Source organism: Triturus cristatus, chromosome 5_1 (genome assembly GCF_964204655.1).
Source record: "Triturus cristatus chromosome 5_1, aTriCri1.1, whole genome shotgun sequence".
Lineage (NCBI taxonomy): Eukaryota > Metazoa > Chordata > Amphibia > Caudata > Salamandridae > Triturus > Triturus cristatus.
Window position 1 is genome coordinate 397,229,402 of NC_140587.1, and position 24,184 is coordinate 397,253,585.

The 24,184-nt window shown below is 47.8% G+C and overlaps 1 protein-coding gene across 2 annotated transcripts in view; it reads right to left on the reverse strand.

Moving 5' to 3' along the window:
* RIMS2 (regulating synaptic membrane exocytosis 2) overlaps positions 1-24,184 on the reverse strand; it is a 1,922,267-nt gene that overhangs the window by 458,211 nt on the left and 1,439,872 nt on the right. The window lies entirely within an intron of this gene.

Here is a 24,184-nt window from a genome sequence, read left to right on the forward strand (position 1 = left end):
GTAACCTCCTGCGGATGTATTTTTTTTTTGGGCCAGCTATTTGAAAGTACTTGTGGTAGTCTTGCATGCAATGCATTATGGGTAGGGTGGATTTACCATACCTTCTGCAGGGTGCAGTACCATATGTGGCCAAAACAGGTTCCATAGGACCTCTTTTGGCCACATATGGTACTGCACCCTGCAACATGGCTAGGTAAAAAACATTGCCATTTATAATGCCAATAACTACAACTTTGCATGGTGCAGTACTATATGTGGCCAAAAGGGGTTCCATGGGACCTCTTCTGGCCACATATGGTACTGCACCCTGCAACATGGCTAGGTAAAAAACATTGCCATTTATAATGACAATAACTCCAACTCATGCGAGACTGATTGCATTTCCAATGCAAAAGGCCTCGCATTAGTTAAAGTTATTACTGTTGGAATCGAAAATTACAATTTTTTTTTACTTTTTTATACCACTGGCAATTGTACTATGCAAATATCATAACTCCACTACAAATAAAAAATCAAAAGTAAAATACATTGTTATTTGCAACGCCAACAGCTCTAACTTTACCAAATGCGAGACCTATTGCATTTCCAATGCAAAAGGCCTCGCATTAGTTAAAGTTATTACTGTTGGAATCGAAAATTACAATTTTTTTTTACTTTTTTATACCACTGGCAATTGTACTATGCAAATATAATAACTCCACTACAAATAAAAAATCAAAAGTAAAATACATTGTTATTTTCAACGCCAACAGCTCTAACTTTACCAAATGCGAGACCTATTGCATTGCAAATGCTTGTTTTAACTGCCATAGGGACGCCCAAAGTCAATTGTTGAGTGCTGCATCACTCCTGTGCTGCCTTTACTTCCTTCCTACAAAAAAGATGCGTTTACTATGAAGGGGTCATTTCATTTTAAATTCGAGCCTAGGGGTTTCTTCACAGACACAAATAACCAATGTCTCCCGAAGTTTTTAGCACAATGTCTACATTTTAGGTTTTGCAGTACTGTAGGTCTTTTAGTAAATAACACTGTATTCTTAAACCTTGAAGTAGATCCTCCCTTTCGGCAGCCATTTTAGAACCAGTTCTCAGGGATTGCAGACCTGTCTAACTGTGAAAATCATACCACACAAACTATGGATCAGATTTATCAAAATTTCATGCAGCACAATGTAGCAAGCCACCTTGATGTGCTACGTGAAAGGGCAGGAATGCACTGCATTTACAATTATATGGCACATTCCTGTCCGTTCCTTGCACTGGCGCACAAACTGTTGCCTATCACCAAAACAGACACTGTTGCGCCGTGGTGCAAGGGTGCCTGCCTTGCAGACAGGATTGCTTTTGTTCAGGAAGGGGCACCTACCAGCACAAACACAATCCTCTGAGGCATGTTCCTCTTTCTATGTGTGCTGCAGGATGTAGCACTCAAAGAAAGAGAAAAAAGCAGGGAGAAATAAAGATATTTCTCCTCATTACGCCTTACCTGGGAAGATGTAGCATTTCCACACATTCCTAGGTCTACCAGTAATGCTAAATCTGGGAATGCACCAAAATTCATGGGTGGATGCGTGAATTCACACGCTTTACCCGTGGAACATCTCCCTAGGGCAAAGTAATGCAAAGAAGTGATTTGCACTGCATTACTCTAGATTTAGAGTAATGGAAAGCAGTGATTTGCACTGCGTTACTCTAGATTTATCAAGACACGCAAGGTGGACTTGCATGGCTTGGTAAATCTGATCTAGTAGTTGCGTCGCCCTTGAGCCCCATTGCGGGGAGCATGGGTGCTGCAACACTATGATAAATCTGCCCTTATGACTTTTAGTAAAATCACTTATCACTGTATTCTTAAACCTTGAAGTAGTTCTTCCCTTTCGGCAACCATTTTAGATCTAGTTCTCAGGGAGTGTAGACCTGTCTAACTGTGAAAATTATACCACACAAGCTTTGGGACAGATTTTTCAATATTTTACGCAGCACAACACAGCAAGCCACCTTGCTGCGCTGCGTGCAAGGGAAAGGGAAGGAATGCACAGTTTTTAACATTATATGGTGCATTCCTGTTCGTTCTTTGCACTGGCGCACAAACTGTTGCCTAGTGTCAACACAGACACCCTTGCGCCATGGTGCAAGGGTGACTGCATTGCAGGCAGGATTGTTTTTGTGCAGGAAGACGCACTGCACAACCTATGGGTGTAACTGCCACTCGTTATTCACTGACCGTCGGCGGCTGCGTTAGTCATCCTGTCAGGTGGTTCACAACCAAAGAAATGCCCTCACAATTCAATCAGTTTTAGAGGTGCAGAGCCTCCCAGCACAGGCCCAAAGACCCCAGCCCACCCTACTTGCTGCATTCCCACATAGAAGGGGTGTTGCCCCTGAGAACCTGGATCAGCCTTCTTTTGATCGTTCTCCGGAGGTGGATAACCCTCAACTCCAACATACTGATGAAGAGTAGGGTATCCGCCAGAGACCAGAGTCCTCTGACCTCCACCTCCATCAGATGCCACCACCCCAGCCAGCAGCAATGCATCCGTCACTGCCGTCAGCTCTGGATGGGGTAAAGAGAGTGGAGTCTGCTGCTGGCACATTTGCGATCGGGCAGCCACCATTGCAGATCGTTTGCAGTCTCCTCCGAATCATGGATGATTCTCCTAGTGCTGAGGCCACTGGGACCTCAGATCCCACTGTAGAGCCATGTGCCATCTGGCATGTTAAACTAGCAAGATGCAAGAGGCCAAAAGCCTCAGTGAATCATCCTCAATGAAATCCAGGACAGAGGTTGAAAAATAAGGATCTTAGCTCAAATGTCCTGGATTCTCTGCTCTGTGGAAAAGGGAGAAAACTGCATTGTATCAAGGATGGCTAGGATGAACTAGAGCATTTGCAAAGGAACCAGTAAACCCTAACCATGTTAGAAGTTTCCATGTCATTTGGAGGTCGTCTACAATTGCTTGGGTCGAGCCTGCCTTCAACAACCAGTTGTCGATGTAAGGGAAGAAAGGAACACCTGACCTCCAAAAGGTGTGAACACCTAAGGGGCACTGGTGAGGTGAAAATGGAGCACCACAAACTGAAAATGCTCCTGGCTCATTGTGCTGTAGATAACGCCTGTGGGCCTTCAGGATAGAAATTATGAAAATAAGCATCCTGAAGGTCCAACTCCTCCACTTAGTATTTCGGGTCCAGGGCAGACAGAACCTGGTCTATTGTAAGCATCTTGAATTTGTCCTTCTGCAGGAAGGTGTTGAGAGGGGTAAGATCTAATAGGACGAAAGCCTCCATTCTTGTTCAGGACAGAGAAGTAACAGGAGTAATACCCATTTCCAACTTCTGAGGCGCTAACCCTCTCTATGCCCCTTTGGCCAAAAGGGCATCACTTCCTTTTTGAAAACAGACATGTAGTCCCTGTCAGCCACTATGATGAGGGTGGAAGGTGAGGGGAGGTAGAAAGAAATGGAGGGCATAGACCTGTTTTTGGAGGACTTATCTGTTGGAAGTAATGTTTTGTCCTCCCTGGAGAAAATGGCAGATCCTTTCTCCCACATGGTGGCTTTGTGCCGGCAAGGACTCAGCAATGTGGTTTTGTAGTAGTAGTACTAGAGGGGTGAGGAACTGAGCATTGTCTCTGATGTCCTAAGCGTTGCCTCTGCAAGCAGCGGCCTTGACCTCAAAAGTGCTGACAAGCCTGCTCTGCTGGCAACAATGTCTGCTGTTGTCAATTTGACAAACCCCTGGCGTAACTCTGAAATGGATGAAATTGCTAGGGAAACTGTCTGGCGGATGTGTAGACACTCAGTGAGCGAGCAGTGAAGCAACTCTCTTTGAATTGCTCTAGGGCCAGATCCGCTCTTTCACCGAGACATCAAATTACATACCCATCAAGGATTTCAGGACATCCTCTGAGAAGCCAGCAGACCTCATTCAAAAGTGGTGCTGAGCTAATTACCCCAAACGATACTGGTCCAAATACCTAACCAAGCAATCGATCCTGTCCAGTCCAGGCTGGATAACAAATTTCACAGCAACATGGCCTCCCGAAACGTTTTGGACTAAAGATGCCCGTAGGTTGCCTGCGACCACTGGTAAAACCTGTCCAACCATGTCCCACAGTGCATGGGTGTAGTGACCAAGAAGGCAGTCAACAGTTACTCAACGTAAGGGCAAGGTTTGTGGAAGAAAACATACACCTGTGAAATGCTTCCATACTTTTGAATTTGTGGTCAGGAGGAGTTGTAGAAAAGATATTAGGGTTGACTCTACTGATGAATGTCTGAACCACCAAGCTCTCTGGTGTCTGATCCTGAGTGAGAAGTCCAGGGTCACCTGGAGCTGTTTGGTGGTTCCAAGCAATCTGCCTGTTGACCAGAGGGCCAGAAAATGGTGTTGTCTTAGAGTGTATCTGTAAGACCCTCATTAAAGGGCAAGAGAGGTTCAACAGGCGCCTGGCCACACTGAAACCCCTCGGTAAGGCCTTTGGTTTTAACTTCCAGAGACAGGAGCTGCAGGCCAAGGACCTCTGTAGCCCTTCTGATCACTACTGCAAAATATGCACTCTTCTCTGTGGCAGGACCCGCAGAAAAGATTATGCGAGTCACTCATGAAGTGCCCAGACCAGTGGCATCCTGTAGGTCTTCCTAAAAATTGTTCTCCTCATATTTCGGGAAAAATTCAACCTGTCTCTGAAATTCTGGCTTTAGTCTGAATATGACGCACTGTAATATGGCTTGGTAAGGACAATATGTCATAGTCAAAAGTATTGCCTAAAGGCTATGCCTCAATGGGCTTAAGCGTGACCCCGGCTGATACGGTTTCAGCTCAGAGTGGGAGACCACTATAATTTGTGATTGCCCTCTGGCATTGGCAGTGTCTCCATTAATTTTTAAGGAACCATGTCAGAGGGTGAGTCTGGGATTGAAGGTGGCACTGAAGCTGCTGCAGAACCAAATATGGGTGTCAGAGGTACAGACAGTGCCAAGAGTGAGCCTGCTGTCAAGAATCCAACTAAAGGCCCCTGCAGATCTCTGGACCCTGAAGGCACACCAGATGAAAATGTAAGCGTGCCATAAATGAGCAGCATGAACTCCCTAAAAGCTTAGACAGACCAGGGTGCATCTGGATCATATTCAGAAACAGCTGCTCAGGAATTTGGGAGCAAGAGTGGATGGATGTTTGACTCCCAGGTGTCTTCCTTGAAGATCGAGAATGTGACTGAGATGAAGATCTGCAGTGAGAACGACTGAGTATGGGAATGAGACCTTCCTCTCTAATTCCCGGCCATTGCATAGAGTCTTGTGAGGTGTAAGACATTGAACTTCACTTTGTGATCCTGAATAGCCTTCAGGTTAATCTGAGAAGCAAGGAGTAGAGCTCCAGATACACATCTGAAGGAGCACAAAGAAAGAAACAAACTGACATCAGCGTGCATGAGTGTTCCTTACATGAAACTCTGTTCGGCTTTTCCAGAAAGGAACAGAATTGGTGAGTTGCCACATGGCATCACCTACCAGCACACAGGAGTATTTCTTTAGAGTTTTCTTGATCTAATCTGATGCCTGGGGAATATTCACAAGGTGCACAGAATTTGGTTAGAAGTATCCATCAGATCTGGTAACTCCTTGACTATTTTGGCCAAAAAGAATCATGGCAAGAAATAGCTTCCAAGCTTTTCTCCATGTGTGCATGCAGAAGTGCTTATTGATATTGAAAGTATTTAAAAAGTGTATCATATACCCTGAGGCATCATGGCACTAACTGTGAATCCTAAGGTAGAAAAGTTTAGTTGTTGAAGAGCCAGGTTTTTAGCATTTTCCTAAAAGCAAGAAGCTCCGGTGTAGATTTTAAGGAGAGAGGGAGACCATTCCATTTGGTGGCAGTGTTTCTGACAAAGCCCCTACCACCCCATGACGTCCGTTTATAGGGGGGGGAACTACCAAGTTCTTGTATGAGCTAGATCGTAGGGGTCTTTTTGGAACATACCTGGTAACGTTTCTCTTTAGGTAGTCTGCCCGGTTCCATATAGCGATTTGTGCACAAGGCACAGTGTTTTAAACGTGATCTGTTTTTCTATAGGAAACCAGTGCAAAAGTTTTAAAAGCAAGAGATGTGGATTCAAACCTAGTTATTTTAAAAATCATTCTTGCTGCCATATTCTGCACTGTTTGAAGTCTTTTGGGAAAGCGTTTTTGAAGGCCTTGGAGGAGTCCATTGCAATAGTCTAATTGAGCCAGTGCTAGAGCTGTGACAACTGTTTTTAGTAGGTAAGCTTTTTAAAATATAGAAGGAGGAGGAGACCAGATAATCGATTAGATCTTTAAATGGAAGCCTGTCATCGATCATTACCTTTAGATTCTTCACCTTGCTTGTCGGTTTAGGAAGGTCCCCCAGCTCTTGTGGCTACCAAGAAGGAGACCAAAACGATGTATCTCCCCGAAGAGCATGATCTCTGTTTTAGCGAAATTCAACTTGAGGCAATTCATGCTCATCCAATCGCTGACCTCCCTCTTACAGTTGTTAAATCTATCAGCCGTGGATTGGATGTCTTCAGCAACTGACACAATGATCTGGGTGTCATCCGTGTAGGTGACCAGTGAGAACTCAAATGATTTTAATAATTTAACAAGGGGGGAAATATAAACATTGAACAGGGTGGGGCTCATTGACGAGCCCTGAGTGACCGCGCAAGGCAGCATGAAAAGTTGAGGCGTCAAACCTTTAAAATTGACTGATTGAGATCTGTCACTCAGGAAGGACTGAATGAGTGCAAAGACCATGCCTCCTACCCCGGCAGCCTCCAACCGATCCATCAAACAACTGTGATTGACCGTGTTGAAAGCTGCTGACAGATTCAATAAGATGAAAGCTGCACTGCCCCCTGCATCAAGGGATGATCTGATCTCTTCTGTCGCTACAATAAGTGCTGACTCGGTGCTGAAACCACTTCTAAAACTGAATTGAGTTTTGCATGGATGATGATTAGTCTCTGTCTCTGTATAAGCGGACAGTTGTATATTCATTGCCTTCTCGGCTACCTTAGCTGGAAAAGGGAGTCTAGATATTGGACGATATTTTGAGGGTTCCTTAGGATCCAGGTTCCCCTTCTTTAGAAGGGGAAGAATCATGGCCTTCTTCCACGGTATTGGAAACACCCCTGAGGTAAACATTGCATTAACTACATTGGTCATAACCGTTGCAATAGGCTCTAGAGCCAAGGGCATTATGTGCGGTGGGCAGGGATCAGATGGGGAGCCAGATTTTGTGCAGGCAATCGGCTGAGAAACCCTATCAATCGATAGATATTCAAATCTGTTGAAAGATGACTTACTGCCTTCTGAAGAAGCAACTACATTTTGGGTATTGGAATCAAACTTGTCAAAGATGTCCCTGACTTTACTTTGGAAAAAGGAGGCCAAGGACTCTGAGAGTTCCTGGCTTCCCACCACGGTATCTGTCACCGGGGTGGTGGTCAGTTTAGTTACCATCTGGAAGAGTTCCTTCATGAAGTTTTTTGCAGACTCAATTTGTTTTGTATAAAATGCATTTTCTTTCCCTATTAATTTTTTTATAATCCAGGATACACTTCCTATACTTGTTTTTTTCCCCTTCATTATTGTCCTTCCTCCACAACAGACTAGATCCAGTTTGTGTATGCCTCGACTTGTTGTTCTGGGTCATTAGCGTTTTCAGGCTTAGTTAGTCTCTAAGGTGTCTTTTAGAGCTATGAAACCAATTTTATGCCAGGGATGACTCCTCTGTGAGTTACCCCTGTGATTTGTAATGGAGGCTATTTCTTTGGGTACTAACTCGAAACTTAAGGATTTGTGGTCAGTCCAAATCAGTTCTATAATCTCTATTTTAGCTAAATGGACATTGTTTATAAAAATGCTATGTAGGGTGCGCCCTGCAATATGAGTGGGTCCTATTATTTTCTGAGTAAGGCTAAAACTGCCCATGTTTTCCAACAATACCTCGGCATCCCTGTATAATTCATTTTCTAAGTAAAAATTAAAATCACCTAGAACGGTGAAATCTGATTTCAGGGCGAATGTTTCCAGGAGAACACTCATCTCATTATTAAAAATTGCTCTCGGTCGCAGAGGGCCGTACATTAAAAGACCATTAAAAGATCTCGTCTTAGTAAGTTCTATGCCGAAAACCAGCACCTCACAAGCGTTGCTAGCTAGGGGGGAGAAGGAAATTGCTTATGGCAATGCTTTCTCTTTTGAGACAGTGACATGAACAGTTTATGGAAGCACCCTAAAAAAAACATTTAGTTCCTAATCTTGCTCCTCGATCACAAGTAATAGGAAGTATAAACCTTTTCAACTGGGCATGCCTTTTAATGAACACTATTAAAAGTGAACCATTAATGTACAAGAGAAGGTACCTTAATGGATAGTGTAAACTAAATGTTGATAAATCCACCCACAAAACAAGAAGCCTGATTACTCAATTCTTGTTTTTTTCAGGTTTGGTAATAATACAAAAACAACACAGGCAACCCAGATCAAAGTTCAGGATGGGAGGAAAACATGGTTTCAAAGGCTCTCTGCTTATGTGAGCAATGTTGCTAGCTGATACTAGCCTTAAATCATCTCAAGAAGCAACTCAATGGAAGAACATGTGTGTTATTTTAGAAGCTATAGCAAGCAATGTTATGACAACAACCATTAAAAGAAAAATATGAATGGGGAAATAGTCTTCTGAGCCGATGCAGTACAGATTACAGGTTAATGTTCAAGGTCGCAGAAGAGAATTGAAGAAGCTGTATAAAAACGAAATTAGTGAATTGAGCGAGACTATCGGTGGGTCAGTTATGTGCAGAACTCTAGGTACATTCACTCTACTAGCAAAAATATGGACCAGTCAACTATCAAATGTGTCCGACCATCTCACATGCTCAAGGTGAAAATATTCCTAAAATTTGTAGCAAGCGAACCATAACATGATACCATCATAACATACTGCCGTTTTGAAACTTAGATAATTATATTATGATGATGCACAGAGTAACCTTTTTGAAAAGAACACATATTAATTTTAACTGCATGTGTATGTCCTAGTTCCTTATACACGTCTTACACTCTGCCCAAACACTCACACAAGTCTCTCTGCCACCCACCTCAATCATTTACATTTAATGTTGGCGTTAATGTTTTCACACTTTTTTAATTCCTGACCCTAATAGAACACTGAAATTTCATTTTTTTTTAAATAAAACAAACCTAGCATCAACTGTACATAAGTTTATACAATGTCTCATTAGGAATTTCTTTGGATTTTGACTTTGCTAAGAGAAAGGATAAAACAGTAATTGTTCACAGTCTTTTTGCTGCTTTTAACCTTTTGTGCATCAGAACAATAATACACAAATAAAATGTTCTATATAATGAGTAACACTACAGCTAAGGCATTTCTGACAAGTATATCCTATTTTTTCGCTCACAGAAACCTTTTTACTGACTATTCATAGTAATCTGCTAATTGAATTGCGCTGAGTTATGATAATAATGAAAAGTATTTATGTGATGCCACATGCACAGGAAGAGCTTCACAACACTTGTGGCAGGCAGCAGTGGAGAGAATACATAGGAGAGTTGAGTTCAATAGACGGTTAATGCTACTAAGGTGAGAAATGACAAATTAGGTAAGGTTAGATTTAAAAAAAAAGAAATATGAACCTTACATGTCCAGTGGTCAGCCTGGTCAACAGACAGAAACCCTAATAAACAGAGTGCCCAATTATTTTCCTAGATATTTTTCCCAAAATGTTTTGAGTATTAGTTTATTATATTGGTGAAAAAAATTGTTGGATACTAGTGCTGACATTTAGCCACAATGTAGACTGTCTCTAGGCCATATAACCATCACTAAGGACTACTAGAAGCACATCCTAAATACAATAAACGAAGCAAGGGAATGAAAGGAATGACCCTAGCAGGAGTGGTCGCATGTAGTGGTTGCTTGACCGTCCAATTTAGACCCCTAAAATAGTTACCGACAGCTAATAGATTCGTTACATGCCATTGTAAGAGTCTGACAGGCATTGTGGCACTAGTTAAGGGTTTCAAAGGTAGGAAGAAAAAATATTTCAATCTAGCAAGGTATAGATTGTCATAGAAATCATATGGGTATATGACGAACAGTGGTCTTCAGTTTTGTACGACAGAGATTTTACCAATATACTAATATAGTTTTATAGCGAGCTATACCGGCCATTAAAGGCCCGCTCCACCTGTAACAAGAAAGAGGGCCTATAATGGCCGGTATATCCCAGCTACGGTGGTCTATAAAGCTATTAGAACATTCCGCCCTATTAGGGTAGAATGTTCTAATTTGTAAAACAAAGGCCTCACAGACAACCGAGCCATAGTACCACTGAGCTACGGAGGAGGGAAGGGTGAAGGCTGCATGTGTCCTCATGCACGCCCTCTGCCTTTCTTTTTCTTCTGCCTTATTAATATATTTTCGAGTGGCAGGGGAAAGAGAGTGACAGAGGCTGTATTTAGGACACTGGAATGTTGAGAGTAGCGGGCCTATACCAGTTCATTTAGGCCGCTGCTGCTCTATTGTCTTCAATGGAGCTCTCAACATTCCAATGTTCTTATATGTAGTAGAAAAACAGATTATTATATTAACTTAGCAATACCAAGGGAATAGATATTGGTAGGATTTGACGTTGGGACAAAGGGCTGCTCTCTACCTCAACTACAGACTTCCTCCATGGCCCTGTACATGAACTGTGCACAGGTTGTGGTACACACACATTGAGCAAGTTACTTACCTTCGGTATCGCCTTATCTGATAGTGACAGGATCTAACTGCAGATTCCTCACCTTTGAATTCTCCCCAGACGCCAGACTGGATCTGGAATCTTTTTTCAGTAGTACCTCTGCGTGTCAGTAGAGGGCATTGTGCGAATCTGTAGGGACATCGAACAGCGGATGTGGCATCGTTGGAGTCCATATATGCGCCTTCCCGTCAGTTTCTTCAGTGACTACATTCCGTGCCAAAAACGAGAAGCCACTTACAGAAACTGCCCGTGGAAACAGTGTGCCATTAAAGAGATATCTATCTCTCACTGTGGATCGATACAGACATCCCTGCAGGGAGGAGTATCCCAGTATCAAGCAGGAGGAATATCCTACTATCAAGTAGGATATTGAAGGTAGGAATAAATCAGTTAGCAGAACAGGGAAGATGGGAGAGTTGATGGAGCAAGGTTTTGTATAAAAGAGACTTGCTTGTATGCAATCCTCTCAAATAACATGTAATCACGTAACCAATCTGTTTTGTAAATGCTAATATTGCATTACACACGACATACTGTATCTAGGGGAAGCTTTTATATGTGTATTACTAACAAGTAACCAGAGTGTCTTAAAATGGCCGCCAAAAACGTGGGTACTTCACTGCGCATGCGTCTACTACATCTACGTAGTATGACGTCTTCTATGCTTGGGGGAAACTTTGCAGCTGCGCAATAGCTCTTAATATGGCCGCTTGAAACTCACATGATATGGCGCATGCTATTACTTAAACCAAACCTTATATGTTCTACTAAACATTAATGTGAAAGATTAAAATAAGTAAATGGGGATAGAGTAGATATACGTGGTATACAGTGAATTCATTTATTTTCATCTTCTAACATGTCTTTTTCTGACTTCATTATTAGTTCTTATTTGGGCCTCGGAGGGTGACTGAAATCCCTACCCCACCTGACTTACGCGCAGGCGCACAGAAACCTGCCGGAAACCATGATGACACAGTTGAAACACAAATCGTGTACACAAGACTGTGTCTATGAAGGTATAATCACCGTGTGACACAATAAGCTGTGGTCCAAATCCCTATATCTTTCGGTATTTTGAACTCCCCTCTTTTCTTGATCTGAGGTAGTCACCAACAGCCTTTCACCTTCAATTTAAAAAAAAAACTTATAGAAAGTTTTACTTATGGCAATCCCCACTAATAATCCTCTCAGTGTAAATACAAAAAGAGAGTATCAAGTCCCAAATCAATTACACCGGGTGTTTTTCGGTTCTTGATATCAAATATATTTGAAACAATCCTTTGACAAAATGTGAGAAGACAAGATGACACCTCACGTGCGCAACACCAATTGAGCTTGCTGATTGGTACTCACCAGCTATGCCCACTTTTATCATCATCGGTTGTCATCTTGCCCAAAAAATAAATAAATAAAGTGTCCACGAAATTAAACCCAAATTGTGAAGGTAAGTAGTGAAATAATCACATACCAAGATGTGACTGAAATGTGAGAGTAAAAAATTAAAAGGATGCACTTTCTATAGGACCAACTTTATTCCTCCTTATATGTGCACCCAATTCAAAACTTAATAAGGGTGCTTAATATGCATACCATTGTACTATGCCAATATGTTTCATCGCCAAAATATTTGTAGCGATTTCTTCAGGGTGAATACCTTCACAATTTGGGTTTAATTTCGTGGACACTTTATTGATTGAGAGGAGGGCGACTTGGGTTTGCTTCCCTCTGTAGCTCCTTATTGTTTGCACAGTTGAAACACAGCCAAGGCCACACTGGACAGAGACGCTTGAGAACTTAACCTATTGACCCGGCCAAAGGAAGAAACTTAAATAATGTTTTGATCATAATAAGAAATGCGGGTGGGAATAAAGCTTTGGGAAAGTAAGTTAAGGGGCGGAAACATAGAACAATGGTTTTAAGAAAATATTACTTTTAGTATGGTGTGATGAACTAACCTCCTTGCCCTGTCCAATCAGAAAAGGGGAAAACACAATATTGAAACATTAGGGAGTGGTACACGAACACAGAATAGTATAATTGTGGTAAGATAGTTAGTTCTGTGTCTGACTCTGAATCTGACCCGACAGGTATGCTGCCACAGACGCTGTCTCAGACTTTGCAGATGCCAGAGACCCTGCTCGAGAGACAGTAATACTGATCGATAAACCAATCATCTAGAAGGGGAATTGCGGAAGAAAGATCGAGGAGAGTAGTGCCAGAGAGGGGTGCAACGCTGGTGTTGCACTTAGAAGAGGTCACCTTCCTAGTTCTGAACCTGCCCTGATCCTCTGTCTTCCACCTGTACCGGTGGACTCCGTCTGGCCCATCTTCAAGGAGTTGGGTTCATCTATAACCGTAGGTAAATATAATTCTGTGAAATCTGCCTTTGTACCTGCTCTTGGATAGCAGGTGGTAAATGGAAGCCACACTGCAGTGAGGTTACTTGTCAGAATTCAGAAAGGTGCTGAAGGTTACGCAGAACTAGAAGCACTGATTTTAGGGATTATTTCTTCTGTATGAAAGTGAGAATAATTGATAGCAAAACAGTTCGTAGGTGAAACTTTGGTCTTATAGCACCTTAAAAAGGGTAATACTGAAGGAGTAACAGGTATTTTGATGCGTGTGTGAAGGGTAAACGGAAGGGTTTTACTCGTAGTGTGTGAAGAGTAAGCGGAAAGGTTTTAATCGCAGCAAAAGGAATTTACTATTCTTTGAAATTTAGAGAATCTGACAAAGTAGCGAATGTTTCTATGTTGTTAATTAATGAAAATTGCACGTAAATTGAAGAAAATAAGTTTTCGCATTACCTTGTAAAGGAGGGTCAGTTGCGAGTGCTGCACTAACGTCACAGAGGGCCGCGCTGGGATTGGTTGAAACAGCGGGCGTGTGACTGATGCGAGAATTATAAAGGAGGGGACAGTAGTAAGGAGCGATACTGACATCACAGAGTGCCACGCTAGAATTGGTTAAACGCATAGCGAAACAGAATCGGATTGGTGAGAAGAAATAAGAAGCCGTGCTGGTATTGGTCAATTGTTAAAGTAAAAGCAAACATTTTGATTAGCTGTAAACATAGAAATCCCAAGGATAATAATAGATAGTGGAACTTGTATGTTCGATCCGACTTTAATAGGGACCCGTCCAGACGCAATGTTTGGAGAAAAGAGGAAAATGTCATTTATACAGAAAATTTCAAATTATTTTAAGAATGATAAACCCATTAAAACTAGAGAAGGAATTCGTATCCCTCCACCGAAAACGCCGGCATCATACATGATAGTGGAAAGAGGCTATCATACCTGTGTATGGTTAGAAAACTAGATAGAGTACACAAAAGACGACGGAATATTAGCTTTCCCTGAACTTGTAACATTTAACGGGATAGTTTTACATTACTTACGCACTAGAATGAATGAATTAGAACCCAGACCCAGATTAACACATTAGAAGAATGGGAGACTGAAGCATTCGACCGTGATAGATCACGAAGTAACAGAAGAACAAGTTACTTACCTTCGGTAACGATGTATCTGTAAGAAACAATAGTTAGTTAGATTCCTCACCTTAGAATATCCCCAGGCATCAGGCTGGATCCGGAAAGATTTTTCGTCAGCAATAACCCTTGCGCGTCGCTAGGCGTCGTCTGCGGCTCCGTGTCTGTCGTCGGCGTCATGCGCCGGAATGACGTCGTCGGAGTACTTCGATGCCGCCCTCGCGCGCTGACGTCAGTTCTTGTACATAGCTTTCCGCGCCAGGAATGCAGAGCCATGCAAGAGACCGACACTGGTGCCAAAAAATTCTAGGGCCCTGAAAGGGATAACTTCAGCCCTAGATATAGGTTCGCAGAGCGGGGAGGATGGGTGGGTCGGTGAGGAATCTAACTAACTAATGTTTCTTACAGATACATCGTTACCGAAGGTAAGTAACTTGTTCATCTGAAAGAAACACGTTAGTTAGATTCCTCACCTTAGAATAGATACCCCAGCAATACCAACCCCGGTGGTGGGTCTGCGAACCAAGATCACGCCAGAAAGTCCTGGAGAACAGAACGGCCAAAGAAGCCGTCTCTCCGGACTTGGCTGTCCAGGCAATAATGCTTGGCAAACGTGTGCAGCGAGGCCCACGTTGCTGCCTGACAGATGTCCTGCAAGGGGACTCCCCGACCCAGGGCAGTTGTCGCCGCCGTGGCCCGAGTGGAATGGGCCCTCAGCCTAACAGGAGGTTCCTTTTTAGCTAAGGAGTAACAAACTTTGATGCACAAAACGACCCACCGAGAGATGGTATGCTTGTGCACCGCCCGCCCCTTCTTAGCGCCCACGTAGCCAACGAAGAGTTGGTCGTCCACCCGGAACTGTTTTGTGCGGTCCAGATAGAAGGAGAGCGCACGTTTTGGGTCCAGACGGTGGAGCCACTCTTCCTCTTTCGAGGGATGCGGAGGCGGAAAGAAGGTGGGCAGCGTAACAGACTGCCCGATGTGAAAGGCAGTCACAACCTTAGGAAGGAAGGAAGGACGAGTGCGGAGCACAACCTTGTCTGGATGGACAGAAAGGAAAGGAGGCTTAGAAGAGAGAGCCTGGAGCTCACTCACCCTTCTAGCAGAGGTGATGGCTACCAGGAAAGCAGTCTTAAGCGTCAACAGACGAAGAGGACAATTATGAAGTGGCTCAAAGGGAGCGCACATCAGATATGTCAAAACAAGATTCAAATCCCACTGAGGCATTACGAAAGGGACAGGAGGAAACATGTGAGTAATGCCCTTAAGGAATCGAGAAACGACAGGGGATTTGAAAAGATAAGGCTGATCAGGAAGCCGGAGGAAGGCAGAGATAGCAGAAAGATACCCTTTAAGAGTGCCCAGAGCAGAGCCCTGCTGGGCCAAAGAAAGAAGGAAGAGAAGAACCTCAGAAAGAGGGGCGGAAAGGGGATCCACAGCCTTTGCTGTGCACCATGCCACCAATTTGTTCCACCTACAGGCGTATACCGTTTTAGTGGAGGGACGCCTGGCTGCCAGAATCACATCGCAGACTTCAGGAGGCAAGTCAAATGGCATCAACTGACGCCACTCAATCTCCACGCATGGAGGTGGAGACTGGACAGGTTCGGGTGGAGGACCGTCCCCTGCTGCTGCGACAGAAGGTTCTCCTGAAGAGGCAGTCGTATCGGGGGATCGATTGACAGACTGAGTAGCTCGGGATACCAGTACCTTCGGGCCCAATCCGGAGCCAACAAGATGAATTGGGCCCGGTCGCGCCTGATCTTCTTCAGCACTCTGGGCAGAAGTGGTATAGGTGGAAAGGCGTACAACAGACTGCAACTCTACTGGCGACGAAAGGCGTCCCCGAGCGAGTGCCGCCTTGGAAACTCCAACGCGCAGAACTGCTGACATTGCGCGCTCTCTTCGGTGGCGAATAGATCTAACCAAGGCCCTCCCCACTGCCGAAAGAGGCCTTGCGCCACGTCCGAGTTTAGACGCCATTTGTGATCCATCATGCAGCGGCGGCTGAGTTTGTCTGCTCTGGCGTTCAGAGAGCCCACCAGATATTGAACCACCAGGGTGATGCCCTGATGTTCCAGCCATGTTCAGAGGCGCAGAGCCTCCTGACAAAGGGTCCACGACCCCACCCCGCTCTGTTTGTTGCAATACCACATGGCGGTGGTGTTGTCCGTGAACACCTGCACCACACTTCCCCGGACAACGGGAAGGAATGCCTTCAATGCAAGTCAGATCGCTCTCAGCTCTAAAAAGGTTGATATGGAGCTGAGACTCCGCCGGAGACCAGAGTCCTCTGATCTCCGCCTCTCCCATGTGGCCCCCCCATCCCAGGAGGGACGCATCCGTCACCACTACGTGCTCCGGGTAGGGTAGGGAGAGGGATCTGCCGCTGACCCAATCACGGTTCGTGAGCCACCACTGCAACTGCTGTGCGGTGCCCTCTGATATCAAGACATGGTCAGACAGGTTGCCCCGATGCTGGGCCCACTGAAACTTCAGGTCCCACTGCAGAGCCCGCATTCGCCACCTGGCGTGATGCACTAACAGGATGCAGGAGGCCATCAGACCCAGAAGCCGCAACACCAACCTGACTGAAACCCGGGATAGAGGCTGAAAGATGGGAATCAGAGCCTGAATATCCCGGACCCACTGCTCCGGAGGATAAGCCCGGAACTGCGCCGAGTCCAGAACTGCCCCGATGAAAAGGAGCTTCTGGGAGGGACTCAGATGCGACTTCGGCACATTGATGGAGAACCCCAGCAAATGCAGGAGGTCGGCCGTAGTCTGGAGGTGGGAGACGGCTTGCTGGGGCGAGCCCGCCTGCAACAGCCAGTCGTCGAGATAGGGGAAGACTGGAACCCCTGATCTGCGCAGATGAGCTGCGACCACCGCCATCACTTTCGTGAACATCCGAGGGGCACTGGTGAGGCCGAAGGGGAGCACAGTAAACTGAAAATGCTCCTTACCCACCGTGAACCGCAGGTAACGCCGGTGGGCCGGCAGGACGGGAATGTGAAAATAAGCGTCCTCCAAGTCCAACGCTACCATCCAGTCTCCAGGGTCTAGAGCAGCCAGAACCTGAGCTAAGGTGAGCATCTTGAACCTCTCCTTCCGGAGGAAGGCGTTGATGCTCCTGAGGTCCAAGATAGGGCGTAGGCCCCCTTTGCCCTTCTTGGGAACCAGAAAGTAGTGGGAATAACAACCACGGCCTACTTCTGGACCAGGAACGCGCTCGACGTCCCCTGTGGCCAAGAGGGCCGCAACTTCCTCCCGTAGAAGATTCAAGTGATCCCCCCGAAATGCGGTGGCACTGCAGTGGCATGGCTGGAGGGGTCATCTCGAAGGGGAGGGAGTAGCCCCTTTGGACGATTTGCAGCACCCCCCTGTCCGAAGTGATGGAACACCAGTGGAGCAGGTGATGGCGAACTCTGCCACCCACTGGCGTGGAATGGGCCTGAAAGCACGGACTAGGAAGGCTTTGAGGCGGATGCTGCTGGGGTGGATGTGGATAGACCGGCACGTTGACCCCCTGTACCGCCTCGGCGGAATCCACGTCCGCGTGGAGGATGGTTCTGCGGCCTGTGGCTAGGCAGACGTGAGGGGGCGCCCCTTCCTTGGCCACGAAAGGAGCGAAAAGCGGACGTTTGCGGGCACGGGGCTGAGAGACCCAAGGACTTGGCCGTAGCCCTGGAGTCCTTAAAGCGCACCAGCGCTCTGTCCGCTTTGTCGCCAAAGAGGCGATCGCCATCAAAGGGCATGTCCATGAGGGTGCTCTGGACATCCCCGGAAAAAGACGTGGACCGCAACCAGGCGTGATGCCGAAGCGCCACCGTGGACGACATTGCCCTGCCAAGTGAGTCCGTCGTGTCCAAACCACATCGGATGGCATACCGCGCTGCGTCCTGCCCGTCGGCAAGAGCCTGGGCGAGCCGTGTCCGGGCCTCCTCCGGGCACAGGGGCAGCACGTCCTCCACCGTATCCCACAGAGAGTGGGAGTAACGGTCCAAGAGACAAGCGGTGTTAATCGACCACAGCCCTAAACTAAGGGAGGAGAACAGCTTTTTGCCAAACTGCTCCAGTCTCTTGGATTCCCGATCTGGGGGAGCGGACGAGAAGGAGGTCTGGGAAGTAGAGGCCTGGATAACCAGGCTCTCAGGGGTGGGGTGTTGGGACAGAAAACTGGGGTCGCCCGGTGCAGGGCGGTGGCATCGGGCCACGTTCCGATCAACAGGAGGTACTGTGGAGGGCTTGGACCAGGTGCCCTTCAGAACATCCATCAGTGCTTTGCTAAACGGAAGCAGAGGCTCCGAGGAGCTTGCTGACGGTTGGAGCACTTCAGTGAGGAGGTTAGTCCTCACGGCCACAGTAGGTAGCTCCAGCCCGAGGGCTTCGGCCGCCTTACGCAACGCCACAGAAAGGGTAGCACCTTCCTCCGACGCCACGGTCGGAGGAGAGATGAAGCCAGTGTCAGGGGAGGTGTCAAGGCCACTGGCATCCCCCAGCTCATCTGCCCAGTCCTGTGATAACTTGGCCTGGCGGGCCAGAGGGTCATCAGACCCCTCCCAGTCGCCACCGTCATCCGATTCCTGATAAACGGGGGAATGATCGGAGCCTGGCGGAAGATGAAATGGTCACCCATCGGCGTCGGATGCGGCGCCGGACGCTGCCACACCGGCGCCGGGCCCGGACCGGGAAACGGCGTCGTCCGGAGACAGCGCCGGGGGTGGAACCGGTGTCGACGCCGGCGGAGGAGGCGTTGTGAGGTCGACCGGCATCGACTGAGATCCAGGCCTGGATCCCACGGGGACCTGCGGCGTCGGGACCGAAGTCGACGACGGCACCGGGGCTGGAGCCAACGGCTCTCTAAGCCTCCCAGTCGAGCCTGCGGGGCCCGAAGGCGCACCGGCAGGCGTCAACGGTGGAGCCAGGCCCCTCATGGCCGAGAGGAAGGCACTGATCTCTGCTGGAGTCGCGTCAGTCCCAGGGACCGGCGGGTATGGGGATGGACGCGGCTCCTGCGGCTCCGGCAGAGCCGCGGGGATGGTACCACCCGGACCCTCGATCGAGTCGCGCGACCAGCGAGGGGAGTCCGAAGAGCGATGTCGTCTCTTGGACTTCTTACTGTGCTTCGACTTACCCGAAGACTTGGATCCCCACGATCGGTGGTGGTGGCTGCGGCTCCGCAACCGGTCCTTGGACCTCATCCTGGACCGGGACAGTGAACGGCGCGGAGCCGAGTGTCGGAGCTCGAGAAGCTTCGAGGTCAAGGCCCGACAGTTGGGGCACGACTCCGCGTCGTGGTCGGCCCCATGGCAGTAAAGGCACCGGCGATGGTGGTCCGTTACCGACATCAGTCAGTGACAGGAGTCACAGGCTTTAAAACCAGGCATCCTACCGGCACCAGTTCGGGTCGACGAGTAGACAAAAGAGTCTCAAAAAGTTTTAGTCAAAAAGTGACTAAAGGGGTAAGCTCTTCCCGGATCGGCGCTGTCTGGCGCGGAAAAAAGAAGAACTGACGTCAGCGCGCGAGGGCGGCGTCTAAGTACTCCGACGACATCATTCCGGCGCACGACGCCGACGACGGACGCGGAGCCGCAGACGACGCCTAGCAACGCGCAAGGCGTATTGCTGACGAAAAATCTTTCCGTATCCAGCCTGACGCCTGGGGATATTCTAAGGTGAGGAATCTAACTAACGTGTTTCTTTCAGATACCTAAGTAGGTATTATCCAAAATTTCCCCTTGAGACCCGAGATAGTCAGATGAAACAGTGGAGACAAGCCATGGTGGCTGAAGGATTATATCCTGTATTAACGACTGAGGAACAGGTTGGAGGAAAATGCACAGAGAAAACAAAGCACAATGACAGGTAGTGGAGACTCAGAAGATGATTATTTAGAAGATATTTTAATGAAAGATCCTCCACCTTATCAAGAAGGACCTAATAGAGCAACCCCGAGTGCACCAGTTCTAGATACTTCTTTAATTCCACAGGTTGTACATGACAAAATAATGGAAAGGGTACTTCAAGAAAGAGAAAGGGAAGCAGTAAATAAAAATAGAATTGAATGAATACAGAAAATTACCCAGTTAAACACGCATCCTGACGCTCTGACTATACCAGTGACTATAGGTCCTGTTGTCCCATTGTACAGGGATAAATCAAATTGCCCTAAAACACCCATCATGACTACACCCATTATTGAACCTAGAAAAGAAAAAATAATAATTGACGACCAAGCTAGTGAGTGTGAGTCAGTGATTTCATTAATGGACTTACCAATAAGAGGGCAAATAAATGACACAACCAGGAGAGTCACACCAGGTTGCTAGAAAGAAGTACGAATAGAGACATCCACAGGGACGAAGAGTGCCACAATAGTAAGCCCAGAAGAAATAGAAAGATGGGCACAAGAAATAGAGAAACCAAACCCACCTCCGAAAATATTAGATATTTTCAAATTATGAGTTGAGCTAGAAGAAATGATAACTGGGAATGTAGGACTGGATAGGTTAAACACCTATAGTGAGGAAGAATTGCTGTTCATTTGCAGAAGCATAACCAGAAACACAAAAGTATTTCAATTAAAAATTGGTGAATTTAGCCTCTGAAATGGGAATAGAAATAGGGAGATCCAAAGTACTGCACAAACCTTATAGAGCAGAATTCTCTGATAAAGATTTAGAAAACATGAACATGTCAGGAAGAAAATTGCAGGTTAAAGAATTGATGACGATATTGCCGAAATGGGGAGATTTAGACAGATGGAAAGTCCGATGGACAAAGAAAAAGGAGGAAGCACAAACAAGTCGAGTGACATCTGAATATTTAATGTATAAAACAGAGAAGGCAGAAAGGTTGTACCCAATAAGAGAAGTTCCAGGAGGGGGTTATGTACATGTCCCGTGGACAAGACAGAATATTTTATCATTTACAAATGATTTCCCTAAATTGAGAGAAAAAACAGTGGAATGGTATAGACAGGTTGAAAGGTTTGTGAAGGTTTTGAATATTTTGTTGAAAGATTTGGATGGTTTATTTGACATAGTGGTGCCTGCTGACTTGTGGACCGAATGTAAAATCTCAGTTTATTGGCCTAATGAGGAGTACACGAGAAATGAAAAGACAGGAGCGCCGTCAGAAGAGGTTATGAAGAAATATAACTAGGTAATCACTTTCTTAAAAGGGAAAATTCCCCCAAAAGAAACAGATTGGATAAAAATAGATCGAACAAACCAGGAAAAAGATGAGTCTGTACATGCGTACTATGAGCATCTCCTACAGGTGTTCAAACAGTATAGTGGATTTGAGAGTATTGGGTACAAGGACATGACTCATTTTGTGTATCGGTTTGTGTCAGGGTTAAAAAAGGAAATATCCAAAATGATTAAGCAGCATAATTTGTGCTGGCAAGCGAAGCCCATAGATGAGATCTTAAAATATGCAAAATACTATGGAGATGAAATTGACAATAGACAAAAGAATTTAAATGGAGAAAGTGTGAGGGGCGTGGCCAAGATGGCGGTGCGAGCAGACGTGTAGTGTCGGAGCTCCCGCCGACGGCCTGTCGCAGCACCGGCCTTAGGGTCGTCATAGCGCCTGCTGACCCTCGCTGCGAGGCCGGTGGAGACCCGGAATAGTGGAGCTGTCAGCCTGGGGCGGCGGTGGTGAGCGGGAGTGAGTGGCGGCGACGCATTGGCGGTGGCGGAGTGTGGTGAGGCCCAATGTGGAAGGTCCGCTCACCGTGAGGCCTGTGGGATGGACTGCGCGCCTACCCGACTGCCAGAGGTGGCGGTCGCCCGCCGAGACGTTGGTCCCCTGGGAGTAGTCGCGAGTGGAGGGATTACAGCAGCGCACATTGTGGTAGAAGACGAGCGAGTGCCGCGGAGAAGACGGAGAGCCCGGTCCGCAGGCTGCGGAGAGGAGCTTGGTCGGAGTCCGATAAAGTGGTGACTCAGTGGGCCCGGCGAAGGCCCGGCCTCGGACGACCCCAAAGGCGGAGCGGCCACCTCACCGGGAGAGCCGAACGCGGTGAGCAGCTGATGGTTGAGCGGGGGACCCAGTGAGAGGTGTGGTCGGCATCCGGGTCCCCACAGATTGGGAGAGCTGTGGGGGTAAGCAGCTGGCGGAACAGGCGAGACTCGCCCTTGGGCAACGGTGAGCGGCGGCCCCTCGCGGAGTCGGACAGTGGGGGGGCCAGGCGGACTGTGGCGGACAGGCAAGAGCGGGCGTCCTCCTGGATTGTGAGGGAGACGCCGCCAGAGGATCGCTGGGATGCCACGAGGGAGGCGGTGGCTACTGACGTCTTAGAGCACTGGAGGGAAATGGCGGCCTGAGGATCCCCTGCGGCCTGGTTGTCGCGCCTGGCGGTGGGGACAGCGATCGAAGCAGTGCGGGGTGGACGGTGAGGTGACTTTGGCATTGTTGGGAGGGTCCCTTCCTGGAATTGACATCGGAGGGGAGGGGACCCTGGTGTTCTCTGGCCCGCAAGATCCCCGGCTCTCTCTGGGACAGTAGCAGGCTGAGTGAGACTGTTGTGTGCCTGCCTCGCCTCTCCTGAGAGCTGCCGTTGCACTCCCGGCGGCTGAGGGGGATACACGGCGCACTGCCCAGGCCGCAGAAGGGGGGTTCATGGTTGCGGTGGACACGGGAGCGGAGCGAGTGGGGGCCCGGCTGGACTGTGGTAATTTACTGGACGCTGTGGTGACGCCGCCCGAGGAGGAGGGGGGTGCCTCGCATTAGGACTTGTGCGCTTCCCGAGGGCTTTGGCCTCGACGGTGCTGGGGGGGCACATACGCACTACGGGACAGAACAGCGGAAGGCCGGCTCTCTGCTCCCCCGCCCTTTGCCTGCATCCCGGTGTGGATCGGAGGGCGCGACACCTCGGAGGTGGGCGGCTCATGGGCGAAGGTCGGAGGAGGGGGGTGCCCCCATTGCATCAGCTGGGGGTCCGGTGAGTGAGCTGGGGGGGCGGTCCACGCAACACAGCTGCGGTACTTCGGCAGAAGCGGAGCGCGCGACCGCGCTGAAGGGCCTGGTACAGGCGGAGTGTGGCGGATGCTCCTGCAGCAGTGTGGGCATGGGACCTACGCCGGATGTTACGATCTTGACCTTTTGAGCCAGTGAGGAGAGCAGGAGAGAGGGACATACCGACGTCTGAAGCCCCTCTTGGCCCGGAGTGCAACACGCTATGGTCCCCCCTAAGGGGCGAAAAGACAAAACTCTGAAGGACCTGTTTGCGAAGGTGCAGGCGGCCCAGCACGCGGACGACAGGGCGACCGGCGGTGTTCGCCCAACAACAGCGATTACCAAGGCCTTCCTGGAGTCCATGTTTCCAGGCCTGAGGGACGATATTCACACCCTCAAGCGGGAGTTCACGGCAGAACTCAGAGAGGTTCGTAGAGATGTGGACAGCATGGGGGAAAGAGGGGCCGAGCTGGAGGGCAAAAGCGACGGACGGGACACGGAGCTGGCGGCGCTACAGCAGGAAATCCTCAGGATTCACGACCAGCAGGTAGACCTAAAAACGCACGTGGAGGACCTGGAGAACCGGTCCCGGCGCCACAATATACGGATCTGCGGAGTAAGGATGGACGACAATTTGAAGAACCTTTTTAGGTACACAAGAGAGCTCTTTAATCACATTTTGGGCCGGCCACTCGAGACGGAGCTGCGGATTGATCGAGCTCACAGAGTGGGGCCCCCGCGGGCGCCATCCACCCCGCCGCTGGACATATTAGTGTGCGTTCAAGACTACCGCACCAAAGAAGATATAATGAGAAAGGCCCGTCAGATGCACCCAGTTTTGTTTCACGATCAACAGCCGGTTTTGTTTCAGGACCTCTCTGCCCTCACCCTGCACAAACGCAAGACCTTCAAGCCAATTACCGTGC